At 43.3% G+C, this 18,422-nt stretch overlaps 1 long non-coding RNA gene across 1 annotated transcript in view; it reads left to right on the top strand.

The window, feature by feature from the left end:
- The window catches only part of LOC129211366 (uncharacterized), a 208,597-nt gene that overhangs the window by 172,806 nt on the left and 17,369 nt on the right, over positions 1-18,422 (top strand). Inside the window, exon 4 of the long non-coding RNA XR_008578824.1 lies at positions 17,399-17,491. This is a non-coding gene — a long non-coding RNA (uncharacterized LOC129211366). The remainder of the gene's footprint in view (positions 1-17,398; positions 17,492-18,422) is intronic.

Raw genomic sequence — 18,422 nt, 5'->3', positions numbered from 1 at the left:
GCTCAGAGATGTGGGGATAAAAGACGACTTGCAAAATAACTCAGCAGAGTCCTTACTGCACCCCAGACCCCAGCAAACGGGAACGGGTCATGGTGGGGCGAGAAGGAAGGGCGAAACCAGCGGTGCGTACGCGGCAGAATGGAAAAGATTTAGAACAACTACTGATTTGTGAATGTCTGTGGGGTTATGATGTGGACATTTTGGCATTAACAGAGAATTCAAAGATAGTTGCTGGCGGAAAGAAACTTAAAATAGCCCAAACTGGTAAAATTAGCAACAGTAGAGGAAGCAGCAGAGATGTTAAAAGCAGGCACTTGGGAAGCAGGGACAATAAAACTCAGTAAACAAAATGCAATGCTGTTTGGAAGGTGGTTAGGCTCTTGAGAGGTGTTTCCACTGTGGAAAGACTCATTCTGCATCTGTTTGCACATTTAAAATGGCCCTGGGCAAGATTCAGAGGAGGATTTAAGCGTTGCAGCTTAGTTGAGTGCAACAGAATTTAAGCCTTTGCAGAGAGCACATCCTCATGTTGAACCTGTAACTGCCTGCTGTATGTGGTGGCTGAGTTTTCTTTAGATTTATTACATTTAATTGTAATTAAATGAATGAACAGATCTCATGTTTTCCATGGCTGTGCTATGTACCACCTCCAGTCTTCCACACTCACCAGAAGAGAGTCTGGAAACATGGAAATAATACATTTATTGTTCAGCTCTACCTTGCCTTCAACACAGCACCTATAAGTGACAGCCAGCCCGGCAGGAGCTTTTCCTGAGTGAAATCTCAGCTCAGAGTTCTCTTTTCTCAGGATGCTCCGTTACTGCAAGGATTTACCTTGGAGAAGAAGCTGAAGAACAGCTTCTTTCAGCTTTTGGCAGTAAATAGGTTCCCACGTGCAGATTTTTCAATGAGAATAAATTGTTCTAGTAAAAAATTCTATAAGAAACTAAGTTGGTGTTAAATGAGGATGAATTTGATTTATTTATTTACCGCTGTTTATGCTACAAAAGGTAGAGGCTACCACCTGAACATGCAAATGAAAATGCTTTTCAAGTGTCTTTTTCATGGTGGGCTTTAGTTGCTCTTTCCTTTTCTTGAATGAATGCTTCCACCCCTTCTCCACCCCAATTATCAGCATTTGTATTTGATTTCCCAGGGCCAGCTGCCCAAGCCATAGCCCAGACCTTGCTACCCTTGGTCACGCAGAACAGAGTCTGAACTCCTGAACTGTCCCATCCATTCCACTGAGGCAGTTTACAGAGGAATCTTTGCAAGAAAAGCCTATATTTTCCCTGTCCATCCAATTACCTTTGTGAAGAAAATAAGTTTTTTCTAAAGTCTTTAAAATAAATTAGTGTAATACTTTGGTTGGTTTTTGGTTTTTAAAGCTGTCAGCTTTAAGATTTATAAAGAAAGCCAGAGCTTTTTCTTTTCCAACAAATTGTCCTGGTGACAAACCACCAGTTACAGCCCATAATGAATTATTCTCTGAGACATCATGGACATGGTCTCATTGCTTGACTGTAGGTGGTAAATACAGAGTTTAATGGCTCAATTGTTTAAAATTATTTGCGTGGATACACAACCATGTATATATTGCCGTTGCATCGGGGAGGCCTAACAAGGATTGCCGTGCGTTTCTATAGGTGCTTGCAGCGTGAGCTGACTGCTCTTGGGTGCTGGGCAGCAAGGTTGATCATCTCTTTGCCTTCATCCATCTTTATTTTGACATATTTACTTCTGATTGGCAGCACATTGCGGAACATTAGCTCTGAATCCAGCGCTTCTCTGAATTCCTGCTGCTGCCTGGAGACCCTTTCAAGGCCTCTCAAGCCTCACCCTTCACATCTCCAAACACCAGCATGCTTAAAGAGGACTTTTATGAGTGCATTGCATGGCCCCCCTGAGTGCGTGGCGAGGAGGTTAAGTATCACCTGCGTGCCTTTGGTTCAAGCGCGTTTCCGTAAGGTCGTGGCCGTGGTTATCACTGTGGCCTCCAGCCAGCACATCATGCGCCTGAGCGTTTCCTTAAGAGCATTCTTCACCTACAGGTACAAAAGTCTGAATTAATATTAATTAAGGCTTCACTTTCAAGAGTAAGGGACCCCACTTCACACTCTGACGTTCTGGCTGTAAGACCAGCTGAAGGCAAAGGGGTTTGATCCCTACATTGAAAGTGGCTTCATGGGTTTAAGCTGAAGGAGGGTCGATTTAGATTAGATGTTAGAAAGAAATTCTTTATTGTTAGAGTGGTGAGGTACTGGAACAGGTTGCCCAGAGAGGTTGTGGATGCCCCATCCCTGGAAGTGTTCAAGGCCAGGTTGGATGGGGCTTTGGGCAACGTGGTCTAGTGGAGGGTGTCCCTGCCCACAGCAGGGGGGTTGGAACTAGATGATCTTTAAGGTCCCTTCCAACCCAAACCATTCTATGATTCACCAGTCCAAGTTCCAGATGGGTCCAGTGAACTTCACAGCAATTCTGCTGTTGTAAATGTTATATTACCTACGCTGAAAAATCCATAGTTGCTCGCATTTACAATTTAATTACTTGTTGTTATTATTATGTTAAGAATTAGTTAAGTTGTTTGAGAATAATGTGCTTAAATTGCATTACAAGCATGGTTTTGGCACTGATTCTAAGGTCTTTATTTATGTAGCTGAGTGGTTTCCTTGAATTTAATCAACTGTTTGCCTGAGCGTGAACCTGAGTTGTGCAGAATGAAACCCCATATTTTTGTTGTAGGTTTCAGAAATGTGACATTGCCGTGTGTGTTGCATGACAGCTGTCATTTTTATATTAATAGTATAATCTATTGAGAAATTTGATATAAACACTGTAATTGATGTGTTTATGACAAAGAATTGCAGCATTCAGTGCTGGAGGGTTTAGCGCTGCATCTGAGCAGCAATTCTCTAATGTTCCCATTTATTTCTCCCACACTCGTGTTTACCTTGTTTACCCACATCCTGAAATGTCAAGAGCGGTGCACCTCAATGCAGGCCACTGTGCCTAACGAGATGAGATTTAGCTAACAGGACTAAAAGCAAATTCCTGGGCGGAGGGGAGGTCTACGCTGATGCTACAATTTTTCTTCTGAATCAAATGGTTTCAACACTGATTTTTGTGATGCTGTGTCAAAGGGTATGAATTAGGCATAGCTAGGTGGTGTCTCGGCATGGACCTTTGGAGTGATGTAGTGTGGCGGAGCTGGGGAGCTGCAGTGTCCCAGTGGATTGTTGGTGGAATGGCAGGAAGGTGAGATCTGAGTGTGGGACACAACACATCAATCTCCTTTTAAGTGCTGTTGAGAGTGGATGTGTGGGGAAAGCACGGTCAGGAAGGAGAACGTTGCATTTGCTGCAGTTACAGCTCATGTCTGACCTGGATCTAGGCTCCCCACCTCCTCCCCTGCCGTGCCCATTAAACACAGGCAGGTCTGTAGGCCATCTCTCCAGAGCCTCCAGGTCCCAGGGGTGGGAAGCAAGCCAGCCCGATAGGCAGCGGGAGCAGAATGGCCACCGTGAGATGATTTAGGAAGCTGCTTCTGACCACTCCTTAGCGGAGAGTTGCCACTTTGCAGTTGAGACAACAGTCTAACTACTTGAGGGAAGCGATAGCCAGCAGCAGCAGCCGGCGGCGTTCCTGGCAGAGCCCAGGAAGGCAGCTGAGGCGAAGTGCTTCTACAGTTCATCTGAATTCTTCATAGGAAGTGGCAGTTCAAAAGCAATTAGCATCCCTGCCAGAGCTTGGCTGCAGCAGTGCGGAGGGCACCACCGGGGAGGTGACAGGTCTGCTCTCCGTCCGTGCCCCACCAAGCGATCACCAGGCTCACGGGGAGGAACCGTGGCCCACTGCCACCATCCCCAGCTAACCAGAGCCCAATTACAGAGTGCTCCTGCCGTGCTCCATCCCAGCATCGTTGCACGGGCAGGTATCGGGGATGTCCCCCTCTCCCTTGCCGGGAGTGGCAGAGTGGCCAAGAGGAGCAGAGAAATGTGTAGAGATTTGACAGTACATGACTTCCCAAACGCACCGGGCAGTGTAGCTGCGCTCGGTTCTCCTAATCACGTGTGCGGTTTCTGGCAGTCCCTCCGAAGAAGCGTGTTTCCAAACAGGGGCTCATGGGCAGTGGTACCATCTGTCGAAAAGGGTATTAGCTCCATTTGTGTGCCCTAATGCCTAATTTGCACATGCAAAATAGTGACCCAGTTGCACATATGCTACTACAGGTGAGACTCTGCCTTTAACTTTCTGAAAATGAAGCCACAAATTGCTGGTTCTCCAAAAGATGTGCTCTCTGTACCATCTCAGTGCTGGGACTGGGGAGCACTCACGCTTCGAAGGGAGTGTTGCTGCTCCAGCCAGCCTGGCATTACGCAGCATCGCTCCTGCACCTGACCCCAAACGGGTGATTCTTGTTGAGAGCAATGTCAATCAAAATTGCTCGTTTCTGCAATATTGTGACACCTGCAGATCTATTTGGGAAATAATCTACTGACGTGCAAGTATAGGTTCCTAACTCAGAAGGGAGCAAAAGAAGGAACAGAAAATTGCCTTTGTGCTGGATTTAATATTTGCATCTCAGACTTTGCCAAATAGGTTTGTTATTTATAGCAATAGCAGCAGTAATATTCATCAGTTGCCATGGACATACTAAGCTCACCAAATACAACAGTGAACCACAATCTGCACTGGCGTAATTTTAAAATGCTTTCATGCTGAGTGAAATAGTTTGTATTAAATTTAAGAGTAAAATGCTAGGTTTCTCTAGTGCCATTTCTGGCATTTCAGATATAAAAATGGAAATACTTTATTGGAAATTTAATGGAAAGAGCAGTGCTGTATACAAGAACCCTAAAGAACTTATTGTCACTAGGCAGCATTCAGGATCACAATTTACTGTGCTTAAAAAGCAGAATATATAATGAGAACGTCTAGAATTTCATTAATAAGGATATATTTTTTAAGAGCTGAAAAACTAGATGGAAAATAAAATTTTTTAAGTTAACTCTTAATGGAAGCACATTTGGGGGCCAGTTACTGCCTTCTGCGTTGTTGGCGGCTTTGTTCGAAGGGGTCGATCAGAGTGTCTGATGTGGGAGAGTAATCGTGCATGCAGAGCACTGCTCCGATCAAATCCTCCTGTGCTGCATTTGGGGAAGCAATCCTCGTTTCTGAAATGCCAGACCGCCAAAATATTGCTAGAGATGCAAATTTTTCTTCATTGGGATAATTTGGGGAAAGAAAAGACAGAGCAATTATCCAAGACTTTATAGACAGAGCCTGTGAGAAGGGTTAAATCTGGGCAGGGAGATCTCAGTAGATATTTCCTGGTTATCCGTTGAACTTGGCCTTCCCCTTCCCCAGCCCAAAGAACAAATCCAGCAGTAAAAGAACAGCTGAAAGCTGTCAAGCTTTAATACCTATAGATAAGGTCATTCCTTAGGGGAGACTTGCTCAAATGCATAATAATATAACCAGGAACTGTAAAAGACACTGAGATATATTAGAAGATAAAATAAAGCAGACTGAAGTTCAAACACAGAAAAATCTAAGCTTTATATGGTGTAAGGTAAAATATTTCTGCAGATAAGTAGAGGCTCTCGAGTGAGGAACCGTTTGAAAGACCTGGGAGGCTGGTTAAGCCTTTGAGGGTGGGAGTTTGAAGGCTGATGTGATGGAGATAATGGAAGAGGCGGGTTGTGAGAGGCGGCCCGTCGGAGGTGAAGAATCACCCGCAGGAGCGGGTCTGAAGCCAGACTCACCTGCTGCAGTGGTCGTGGGGTCTGAAAGGGCAGGAGGGACCGAAGCACCGCTTTGGCCAAGTGGAGGAGCTGCAGGTAATTGGGGAGGTCCCCAAGAGTAACCCTTAAAAAAAAAAACAAAAAGCAGCCTTCTGTGAACGTGCAGACCGAGTCGTGGTGTGGCACAAGCACTGAAGGACAAGGTTGTCTCAGGCTCTGGGTTTTTTCCCCAATGTTGTTTGCAATATTTTGTGCTAAAATTGAGAAAGTTTGAACTGGATTGTGGATAAAAGTATCTATTTTGAAGGGATTTCTCTACTTAGCCTTTTTAGATTAATGTTGTTCCTTTGCTGTTGTTGCTTTTTGTCTTTAACTTGAGGGGTCTTTTAAAGCAGCATCATACTGCAAATCCCCTCAGTGGGACTATATTTTGGTGTGAGCCTGGTCTGCAAGCTATGGCAGAGAAAAGCACATGGTTTGATAACGTGATGCTACATCCATCTCTGCTGGGAAATGAGACACCGATTTTAGCTGCCAGGTCTTAGTTAAACCCCTTTATCACTGTGCGTGCGTGTCCGGAAAAGCTCTAGCACTGGATGTTCACATCACGTTAGCAGGTTCATCCGCTCTCGTGGCTCGGGTCAGATCGCTTTAGTACTCACCTGGCTTCTGCAAAGCTGTGTTCTCGAATGCATTTTGCATTTTATCTAATATTTGTGCAGGGGGCCAAGAAACTGGAACCCAAAGTGGTGGGAACTGGGCTAAGCGTCACTGGCCAGGCTGGGAGCGTTTGCAGGTTGCTTGTGGGTGGCGGGTGAGAGTGCCAGCAGTTTGTAGTCAGGACATAAGTACCGATTTTGGGGGGAGTCTGCTGATTTCTGAGAGCGCTGAAAGCTGCCAGAACCTCTCAGCACTGGGATCAGAGCGGGTTATGCTTTGGGAAAGTAGTAAAGGATGAATTCAAGGATCAGTCTTGCTAATGAAATACCTACACTTAGCCCAGTATTGCAAAATTTTAACAGTTCTATGGTTCAAGACACAAAAGCAATTATGAGCTGGCCTCGGTGAAAATGAGCTTTCTAAAAGTAATATTGCAAATGCAATTGCAGAGTAGGGAGTGTTACAGCCTGTTAATAAAACGGTTGGTACTGGCTAAGTGGTGGACTGGCCTTTGCAGGTTGCAGATTGCTCATATTCCTGTCCGAGCTCTTTCCTGCTGCCAAAACAGCCCGGGAGCCCATCCTGCCATAATAGTTTCCTCTTTTCTTCATCTTTACCTGAATGGAGGCTTGACAGTTCTCAAATAGACTTAGATATACTGCAGATATTTTATAGTTTTAGCATGTATTGTTGTGCACAATGTGTAATTGTATTTACTTGCTGGCAATAAAGAAGTTGTAGGAATGAAAAAAACCCACATTACTGCTGTATTCTATTCCTTTTCATACGATGCGGTGTGGGAGAGATTACTTTCCTGAGATAAAATTGCAACATATGAAATCCCACACTGAGCACCTCAGTGCATTTTTCTTACAGGGAAAACAAATATGAACAAGAATGGGAACAAAACTCACTGTTGCTTTTGTTCAGTTTGCTTTTTCTTTGTGTGTTTTTCATTTGCAAACTTTTGCCAGGCAAATGGGACGTGCAAAGTGAAAACGGAGGGAGAATTGTTAAAAATAATTACTTACATGCCCTTAATCTGTTATGGTTTTAGTCCTTGGAATGCTGTTCCTCCTCCCTGAAGGTAGGGCAAAGTGGCTAAATAAACTATCGGGGTTATTTATAATCATCAGAGCTACGGCGTTAGTGAAATAAGGGGAAAACACGATGCAAATGATCCTTCCTTTACTGTGGTCAGTGCATCTCGTGAAAACATCCTGCAGCAGTTCAGGGTGTCCTCGTGCAGCAGAGGACTCCAGCAGGACAAGTTTCCCTCCCTTGAACAGGTCAGTAGCTTTTCTTTCCAAAGTACATTTTGCCTAGGCAAAGCACACTTTTGATGCCAATTTTAAATCACCCCATTTCAACTGTCCTGCAATATTTAGCATAGCTTTCTGAAGGCAAGGAAACCCCAGATATGTGGAATTTAGTAAAAATTGGTCCTATATAAGCAGGGATGCTCTGACTCTCAAAAAAAGATTTGTTGAAACCTCTCTGGAAGGAGAGGAGTCATCAGTGAGGTCTGTGCGCCTAGCACAATAGCAAGGTTTGCTATTCAGAAAGCTTAGCTCCAGCTATTACAAAAAAGTTGGAGAATTATCATTTGCAGATAAATCTTGTATTTAAATTTTACTTCTTGGTTGCTAATTTTACTAATTAAAATATCCATCACCCATGCACGACCTCAGACTGATTTAGAATAGGAAGATGACTGTCTTTAATTTAGTGAGGAGTTGTACATGAACCGCAGATTCTTATCCGAATGGCTGTGCCGTAATTTATCACTGCTTTAGAACATTCCAGCGCTGGAGAGATGTTAAATGTGTGCTGAGGGGATTCAAACAACAGTACCCATTCTTACAGAAGTGTTTGGTAATGCTGTCACTGAGCCATAGGGTACCAGTCTACATTGGAGGAACCTGTGTCCATGGGACAAGGGGTAATGGTTTTAAACTAAAAGAGGGGAGGTTCAGACTAGACATAAGGAAGAACTTTTTTATGATGAGGATGGTGAAACACTGGAACAGGTTGCCCAGAGAGGTGACAGATGCCCCATTGCTGGAAACATTCAAGGTCAGGTTGGATGGGGCTCTGAGCAACCTGCTTTAGGGGAAGATGTCCCTGCTCAGTGCAGGGGGGTTGGACTAGATGAGCTTTACAGGTCCCTCCCAACCCAAACCGTTCTGTGACTCTAATCCATACGTTTGCTTTGGAGCTTCAGACAGTGAGACCATAAAGTGTACTAAGCAGTGTTTGCCTAGTGTGCCGCAGTTTAAGTATGATGTTTTTCATGGAAATGCTCATTGGATTTGTGTTTGCGTATCTCCTCGGGGAGGAGGAAGCGGAGGAGAGGGGCTGTCAGGAGCTGAGCAGCAGAAGAGGTTGCAGACATCCGTAGGAGTCCTCCGTAGGAGACGTGCCTTTGTGGGAAGCACGGCGCTGCTTTCCCTGCGCAGGAGCGGGGCGGAGGCGTGAGATGCCGTTCACCTCGGGAGCAGGACATCGGTGGCACTGTGGGGGAGAGGCCACCCCATCTCCCCGTGGGGATCTCCACGCGGGACACCCGCCTTCGCGCCCTTGCTGGCTTTAGGCGGGGGGAAATCTCCTGTGTTTTCTGCTCTGCCTCTGCGTTTGCATGGGAAACAGCATTCCCTGTTCACTAATGTGCATCATCAGTCTTTCAAAGATGCTTGATTTCTGTTTGATTCTTAATTATTATAATAGTTAAGGCACTTAACATGCTTTAGTGATTTACTTCATTTAATTGGATGTAGTGATTAGAATATCTTTTATATTACCCTCACTGCGGTTTTAATTTAAGATTATAATCTCATGGTTCTTTTCAGCTCCTCTAGCTTTCATTTAGATACTGCTTTTTCTTTTCTGATTCCATTTTGTTTATTCATTTTTCCTGCTGATTCAGTAAACATGCTGCTAGGATGATTTCTCAGGAAACCTGAGTGTGGTTATAAATTCTTTCATTTAGTGCAGACACTAATGAATTAAAAAAAATATGAAAATGATGCTTAAGACCGTACTCAGCCTCTGGAGTTGTGTGTTACTTTTTGCAGTCATTTATTAGAATTAAAAGAAAAAAAAATTATTCTCTTGATGAGGCCTAGAGGGAACACATGAAATAAGGATATGGAAAATGATAGTGTAACATCCTCTTTCTGTGTGTCATGTCCTGCCTTAGTAGATGGGTGACATACAGATGAAGATTTTAGTATTATGACCCAGTGTGTGAGATTTTTGGTATTATTATCCAGTGTAGGAATTGCTCTGGTGAAGGGAATTGAAGCTGTAGGTTCAGTCCCCACCACCCTGTGCTGGGGGCACCAAGTGCTGGCAGCGCTGGGGAGCAGGATGGAGAGGAGAGGGTGCTGGGAGCTGGGCTGGAAACATCGTTCTGTGTAATCTGAGAAACGAGCAAGCACTTCTCCAGGGGAACAGCGGTGGATTCTCCAAATTAATTTGAACGCTGAGTAGCATGTTTGCTTTTTCTCTTGGTGATGCACAAAATCACGCCGATAATCCAGCAGGCTTGTCACTGTAGAAATATCTAGTATCTGTATTTTGTCTCTGCTATAGTGCCAGATCCTACGGTTCCTCCACGACTATCGGTGCTCCTTTCAAAGGGAAAGGGCCAGCACAGATACGGGCACGCGCCTGACAGCGGATTTATAGGTCCAGCAGGAGAGCAGCAGTTGCTTTGTAAGAAATTCCCATTTGCCATTAGGCTAAGAAAGCCCAGAGATCCATTTTACAGACTTTTTTCTGTGCTAGGCAGCTTGGCCACCTGAAATACATGGCAGTAGTAAAGCACTTTATCTGATTTCTCCTCTCTTCGCCAGCACAGATACTGTTGTTGCAGCACCAGGAATATGGTTTGCTTGAATTCTGAAAAAGAACTACCATTAAAAAAACCAAAAAAATCCTTATCATTAGAAGGTAACAGAGTTCCTGTTCAAACAGAATAACACCTGGCCAGCGGTGCCCAGTGCTGGAAACCAGCTTGAAACAAGGAGCCTCTTCCTTTTTCTGTCCAAGACGACTAATTAGGTGAAAGCCATGGGTACACGCAGGGCTTCGGAAACAGTCTTTGATGAATTAGTTATTTAGCCTGTCTCATTGCACTTGTGTGCCACTGCACTGTATCGCCTTCCCAGACCGCGTGAACGCACCTTCCGAGCCAGATCCTGGTGCCTTTAATCACTGCGAATTGAACTTTATTCTGGGAAGTGTCCCAGTGAAATCAATTAAGTTTTGTGCAGAGCAAGGCGCTGCTGAACACAACTACGGGTACCAGAGCCTGGCCCTGGGTGACCACGGCATCTGCTCTGACCATGCCGGAGCATCGCAGCGCTCGGCGAGGAAAACGGAGACTGTCACTACATTAATGTGAAATATTAAAATGGCTCCAGTGTTTGGAGCTGCCAAGGATCGGGCCCATAATACATTTCCTAAAGCAGTCAAACTGTTGTTACCAGTCCAAAAATATTAACAAATCATTGGTTATTTAAATGGAATCATTTAGGGCTCATCTGGCTAATGAGGAAGAGAAAACTGAACTGCACACTTCTTTTCAGTTTTACAGAGACGTATGAGATCAGCTGTTCATAGGAAGCTATCAGTGTACATACCTCGTTAGCTCCCTTGTGTAAAATTCCTTATCTGCGTCTTATTACTCTTCCATTAATTAAAGCTACAGAATTCAGTATTTTTTGTTAGCTGTTCTCTCAGCATGAAATTTGGCTAATTCTTCTACTATTGGAAACAAAGCTCAAAGATTGAAGTTTATTCTTATTGTGTTCTTTCAATTATTTATTTCATATTGCTGTCATGCATGGATGAGTTTATATGATGCTCTGATGACCTTTAGAAATTCTTCTGATTAAATGCTGTTCTACTTCATTATGACATTTCTGTACTTGTACTACCAGGTTTGATGTGTACAGCTTAATAACACAACCAGACATGAATGCTAATAACTTTACAATTCATTGCATTGCTATTTTTTAATGTAGATGAATTTTAAAACAAGTTTCTCTTGCTGCAGGCTTACATGAATCATATAAATTAGAAGGTAACAAAAGAACATATTAGCATTTGTTAGCCTGGATGCACAAATTTTGTAGTAACCATTTTAATATGTACTACAACTTTTCCAGCCTCAAGTTTAATATGTACTACAACTTTTCACCCTCGATTTTTCATCCAAGATCATAATTGAATTGGTTTCCTTCTTGCCTAAGGATAATGATTTTACACTGATGGAATCGTTATTAGATTCTAAGGATTATACTGATGTTGCCTGTTTTACATAGAGCTAAAAAAACATCAAAGTTATTCAACTGTAAAATACTTTTACACAAAGGCTACTGTAAGTCTGAGATAGATGAACTAATTATTATGTTTAGAGTTGTTGTTAATATCCAGCATCCATAACAGGAGCAAACTTCTTGACGTAGCTCCGCGCAGTGGGCGTAGAGTGCTTCTGAAAACCCAGCCCCGTTGCACGTCCTTGAAGCCTGGCAGGTGGTGACTTGCTGTTGTGGAGCCGATGCTGTGAAAGCATGTGTTCATCGAGGCAGGAGACGGCTCCCTACAGATGGTCACAGAAATTACTCGGAAACCTCCTCATCTAGACACAAACTGGTAGTGGGACAAGAAGCAGAGGAGAGCTGGAAGAAGGGAAAAAAGAAGGCATTACCAAGTGTCTTTACTGGTAGGGATCTGGTTATCATTTCAGTTTGTGATTGGAAGATCTGCCCATGCTCCACCACACCTTCCTAAGAGTAACCCAGTGTTTTAACTGGTCCAGAATAGGCGAGAACCAGCTCTCCAGCATCTGCTGTTTTCTGTCCGCACATCCAAGCATCGCTTTGTTGTTCTTGGATGTGTGGAGAGAAAAAAATAGTCCAGGTTAAGCATAAATGATAAATTTCTGCTATCCTGAAAACCATCAACATTTCATGGGTAATTACACTTTAGGCTGCAGAAATTGCTGTTGAATTAATTGATTTTACAGTTACTTCCTGATGTGCAAAGTGGGCGTTGGTTGGAGTGGACATGTCAAAATAACATCTTCAAAAGTACCAGTGATAAAAGACATTTAGCTATATCCGTTGTGTAATTAACAGTTACAATACAATATAAATACCTGCAACCTTTCATCAGGCAAGAGAGGAAGAAAAACTTTGTTGTTGCCTTTAAATATATTAAACATTTTTGCAATTTTTACTTAGCACATATAGGAGTGTCTGGAACGGAAATTAAGCAAGTAGTCTCTCTTTTTCTGACTTTCTTAAAGCTGGAGGTTAACCTCAATTAAAAAAAAAAACCAAACATGTTTCTTTAAGCATCTATTTAAAATCATTTTAAATCATAGGTGAGAGACCGGTCAGCATAACTCCAATGGACTGCTCTTCTGCATGATTTTGAAAAGCCTTCATGCTTCACTACTGTGGATGAGTATCACTTCTAAGGTCAGGAAACCTGATTGCTTTCCCACGCTTACGCTGCAGTCAGTTTTATTCACTACAGAAAACAAGAGTAAGGAGCAGCACCAATTGTAAACTTGCACTTACTCCACTAATTGTATACAGAGAGATCAATATATGAAATCAAATGCTATGTCCATGGTACATTAAGACATTATCAAACTACTGTGCTTCTTGGCTACTTTAATATGCCTCGAGGTATAGCGCACCACTCCAGTTATATGTGGTTCAATAGTTTCTTTAAGCTGAGATGTAAACATGTCTTTAAAAAACAACAACAAAAAAGGCCATCCTAAAGCTAATAGAGCTGCATTGAATTCATCTCAAATACATGTTAAATTTTCTTGACACCATTACCCTTTGGAAACTTCAGAGTGTTCTTGGCTAGTGATAAAAATAAGGAAAGAAAACCTGTAAAAACAAACCAAGAAAACTCAGTGGCCCGTCTACATTCAACCTTTTGCTCTTTGTTCTGGGTATTTGCAGCAAAGGAGATGAAATCCCATCGAGCTTTCCTTTCAGCATTGTATAGTGCTTTATTTCCTATGCTCCAGTTTCTGCCTGTAATAACAAAACAAAGTAATTAACGTGGTTCTAGCAAAGTTAAATCAAGACGATAGCATAGATCTCTGGATTCCAACCCAGGCTCTGTGACTGATTTATTGAACAACCTGTGCTAAATTGTTTAACCTATTTGCTGCTGATTCCCTGTCTTTAAAGTGAAGGCATTAAGCCTTACCTACCCATAGCATCAGTCACAGCACTTGTTGACTCGTATTTGCGGGGTGCTTTTGAAATGCCCCATCACGTTGCAATGAAGTACGGCTCTGCCGAGATACGAGAGTCCGCAGCGGGGAATCGGCCCTGGCTTGGCTTTGCAGATGTTGCTGGCAAGTCCCTCTTCTCACCCTATCATGAGAACAGGGGACTTGGACTCCGCGTCGGTGCGTGCCTGTAGCCATATGACGTGGTATGAGGTGCCGTGTTCCTCAGCAAGGAGTCAGCCCCAGGTGAGCACCTCCTCTCATCTTGGCTGAAGGTGACGTGCTCGGGCAACCCAAAGAAAATGTGTCCTTGTGCCACGGACAGAAATGTCCCCAGAAAATCCTGGGACTATTTCCAGTCACTTGGTGGTGTTGATATGGACCTGGCTCATCCTCTATGAGGATGGAGTGACACCACGGTGCCAAGTCATGGGTGAGGTGCCCGTGAGCTTCAGTAGGGTGTGAATTCACCCACTGCCTTTTAGTTCAAGGTCTAAATCTGCGTCTGCGTGGATGCTGGGTGCAGAGCAGGTGAGAGGGCATGGCCCCACAGCCCTAACATCTCTGCTGCTTGTATCAGCTTCATGACTGATGTCAGCTTTGGGGTTTTTGCTCCCCAAAGCTTGAATTCTTCTAAAAAATTGACCAGATTTCTGGAGATCTCTAGAGGAAGAATAAAATCTGTTGTTGTTGCAGTAAAACCTCATTATAGACTTGGTGTTACATTTCATAAGGGATCAGTTTGTGAAGCATCTGTTATTGCTCTTGCGGAGAAGGTGGAGAACAGAACTGCAGAGAAGCTTTAAGTTGAGTTTGGGGGATCAGGCATAATTGGCAAGTTGCTGAAGACTTGCCACGTGCTGTAATTAAAGGGCTGCTGTCAAAGGCCAAAGAGGCATAAAAATGTACCTTCCTTGGCTGCTGTCCCCTCTGGTGAGTTCATCTTAATTTTCAACATTTGATGGAGAATTGAATTTTGAGATGGAAAAGGGAATGTCTTATTTTAGTGAGACCAACCGTCTCTTAGTGGTCTCCTGCGGGTATCCAGTCTGCACAGGCATGGGAGGAAACGAGCTGGGTCCTTGATGTATCTATTGCTCAATCTCCCAAATTATCATAAGGTCTCTCTGGGGGATGTGCTGACAGCAGGAGAGGGCAGGCTGGGTTAGGGACTGTACCCCCAGCTGTTCGACGTGAACAACCAAATGTGCTGTACCACTGGGTTCACCTATAGCCACGACTGGAATTTCCACTGGGAGGGAAGCTCAGCTGCACAGGTCAGCTTGCCAGCTGGGTGGGCATAATCAAGGTAAATACAGAGGTTTCTGGGATGGATTTCCTTCGCAGATGTCAGAAGATTTTTAGGAAGGGAGCACTTGAATCTTGTCCTCTTTGGTAGCTGTTAAGTTTCCCAAATGTGAGGAAACTTGGACCACAAGCTTGGAGATGACCTTGTCCTCAGCACAAGTTATCCCAATGGGGAGAGGTATCAAGTATGTCCAATGGACAGAGGCGCTCCTAAGGGCACAACATCAACATTTGGCAGCTCGAAAGGTGTTTCTGCGTTGCTGTGACTGTAGTTTAGACATGCATTAGCTTTGCAGCAGCTGGCTGGGATCCCGCGAGCAGTTCAGCTGCAGCAGGGCTGAGCTCGGTGCAGTTGCAAAGTCCATCTGAGAAGCTGAGAGGAACGGCAGTGTTTGAGCGATTTCTTCATCCTACAGCTGTAGGCTTGGGCAGAGAGAGTGCTATCGCTAGCCAAAACTAATTTAAAACTGTGTAGAGCTGACACAGATTGCTCTCACGAGAGCGACTACAAGATAGATGTATCCTGTAGCTCTCTACCCACCGGGTCAGACCATGCCTTGAATAATTTGGATGCATTCTGGTGGACTTGGTGGTCTCTCTCTTTCCAAAGAATAGGAAGAGGGATCAGCAGTTAGAAAAAGACAGCTAGAAGAAGAGTTTTATTTTTCTGTTGTTTTCTGTCTAAACGACATTTCGTTCGGTGCAAGTGTTAATATTGACAAGCATATTTTATAATTTGCAAATGCACATTAGGCTGAGATGGTGCGTTGGTTTTTAATGTTTAATGCACATAGTTTAGATGGCATGCATTAATCATATTCCTATTGCCTTTGTTATGTTAATGGGAGAAATAAGCTCTTGGTTTTTTATTTTTAAAAAAAAGAAAACGGGTTAGACATTTTTTTAAGATGCATTATATATCAGCAGCTAATGAAGAGGAAATAATGATGACTCTGGACTGTAATATGTGTTAGAACACTAATTAGACTATCGCAGAACTGCTTACGGATGTCTTTTAAACACCTGCTTGGTAATTTTCAGCCCCGTGCATTATTCCATTTAACAATGCATGCATGATGAGAAGACAGAGTTAAGACTGAAATGTGAAACACAGTACACTTCAGCCTTAATTTTTGTCTTTTGTTCATCCAGCTTTACATATGTTTAAGAAAAGGACAATGTGGACGGTCACTTTTTGTTGACTGGGCTTTCTATTGCTGGTTGCAGATAAAGGGAAAGGAGACAGATACGTTGTCGTCTAACTTCTTCGTGACTGTACGTTATGGTTTCAGGGCAAGAATTCCCAATTCAGACTGTTGTCTTTCATGTATATTAGGCCAGAATGTTATGTATTGCATCTCCAGCATTTGCTTAATATTGATTTAGTTTTGAGTGTCTGTTTTTGAGACCATTAAAAGCTGTGCATCTAGAAAAAATGTTGGCCTTCATTTTTAAAGCTGTCTTTTGAAGTCTTCTCCTTTTACTGTAATAACAAACCACAAATCTTTCTACTCTACATCTTACTTGCTTTTACATTTTTGTCCATTATGTAAATAATTTAATTACAAACATGAATTACAAATGTGGACCCTCAGCCTAGTAGCCTACAATGAGAATAATAAAAAATCCTAATTATAAAAGCAGTTCCCGTATTTGTGATGGGCCAAGACTTCATCTGTAGGCTTTGAACTTGCACCAAAAGAACTAGATATTGTCAATAAGTTGTTCATAAGAACATCAGTCCTAAGATAGCAAGTGCTTGCTTTGCACTTTCCTACACAAAACATTTCGAAGCTGCTCCCGCATTACAGTGCTCTGCAGTGAAAACTGCTGGCGTGAGAACACTCTGAGTTACACACGTTTTGTAGCATCTAACTTTAAACTTCGCGTGCACGGCCGTACCCCGTAGGGAAGCCAACGTAGGGACATGGCCACAGTTTCCTTACCTGTTTTCAGAATGGAGCCCCCTCTCGGGAAGTGTTTGTGTGGGACAACTTCATTTATTCAGACTGGAGCACACTGTGCTAAGGTTTGGATGATCTCTGCTTTTCGAACAGCAGGACAGCATATATGCAGTTATTTTCAACCTAAGGCTTAGTGGGTCCTTTGTTAAAGGCTATTGAATTTTGGTGTTTTCATTCCAAATGATAAATAGTGGTTTAAACTGATGATGCAAAATTGCCATAGAAAATCAAGGCTGTGCAAATATTTTAGTGGTCTCAGGCTCATGTATAATAGCACTGGTTCAGCCTGTGATTTTTTTCGTAAGCTTCTGTAATAGATTAATGACTCCTGGTGAAGTTTTGTTTGCTGGTTATACAGTGTTGAGCCTTATTGACAGTGACTCCTCAGTATTCTCCAAATACTGAGTCTCTGCAGTGCTTTAGCTTCTTTTTTCTCGCTCCTCTTTCCAAAGGCAATCTTCCCTGACCGTGCTGTTAACTTGTTGTAAGATATGGAGCTGTTTGTGCCTGAAAGCCGGAGCAGACCCCGAATGAGCATGCTAAAGGTGAGCAACTCTGATTCAAAGCTTTTTTTTAATTTTTTTTTTTTTATCTTGACCATGAAAATTTTCAACTGATGTACTAAATCCCGAGATAGTTACACATTTAAATGCAGTATGACCACATTTCTCATAAAATAACACATTTAAAAGTAATATGCAATATTTCCATTTTATAGGTGTGCCAGAGAGAATTTTTTCTCTATTTTGAAATTTTTGGTACTATCTGCAATTTTATATAACCTCATTTCAGGTGGCCGTTGTGAGCTACAAATATTTCCATCCTGTACGTAATATCAGTTTTGCCTTACACATGGGGATGTTGCTGCTTTACTTAACTTCTGCTCTGTACCCTAAACGTAGCGGTGAAGCTTGGGTAACAATGCAACACGTGCAGGGAGGACATAGTTGAAAAGGAGAAGAGTTCTGGGGAAATGCAGTGCTACGCGTTGGTGGCATTTGAGTGCCAGAATGGTAACAGATTTATGACCTGCCCAAGGGCCAGGTGAGAGGTGGGAGGTGAATGCAAAGGGGTGCAAGGTAGCATCAGATGCCCTAAGCCAGCATGATGACCAGGTGTGGATTTGTCAAAGGGAAGCAGGGAAAAGGAGAATCTCTTTTCCTCTTCATCCCTCCTCAGCGTGTGGTCCGATCCAGCCCGTGGTCCTGTGCCATATGGCGGATGTGCTGGAGGCAGACACATGGAGTCTTTCAAGGTGCTTTGGGGCTGGGAGGGCTCTGGTGCTGGGGGACAGAGCAAACCTCCGAGGCTTCGCAGTGTGAAATGTTGTCGCTCACAGATGCCCTGGGGACTGCGGTAGTGGCAGAAGATGCCTTTGGGTAGGAGGTTTACAGGCAGAAAGTAACGGAAAACTTATTCCAAGCGTAAGACAAGGGACTTACCTAGACACAGACGAACAAGCAGCTAAAACACCCC

This window comes from Grus americana, chromosome 11 (genome assembly GCF_028858705.1).
Source record: "Grus americana isolate bGruAme1 chromosome 11, bGruAme1.mat, whole genome shotgun sequence".
NCBI lineage: Eukaryota > Metazoa > Chordata > Aves > Gruiformes > Gruidae > Grus > Grus americana.
The sequence above is the reverse complement of the archived record's forward strand: the minus strand, read 5'-3'. Positions and strand labels throughout refer to the sequence as shown.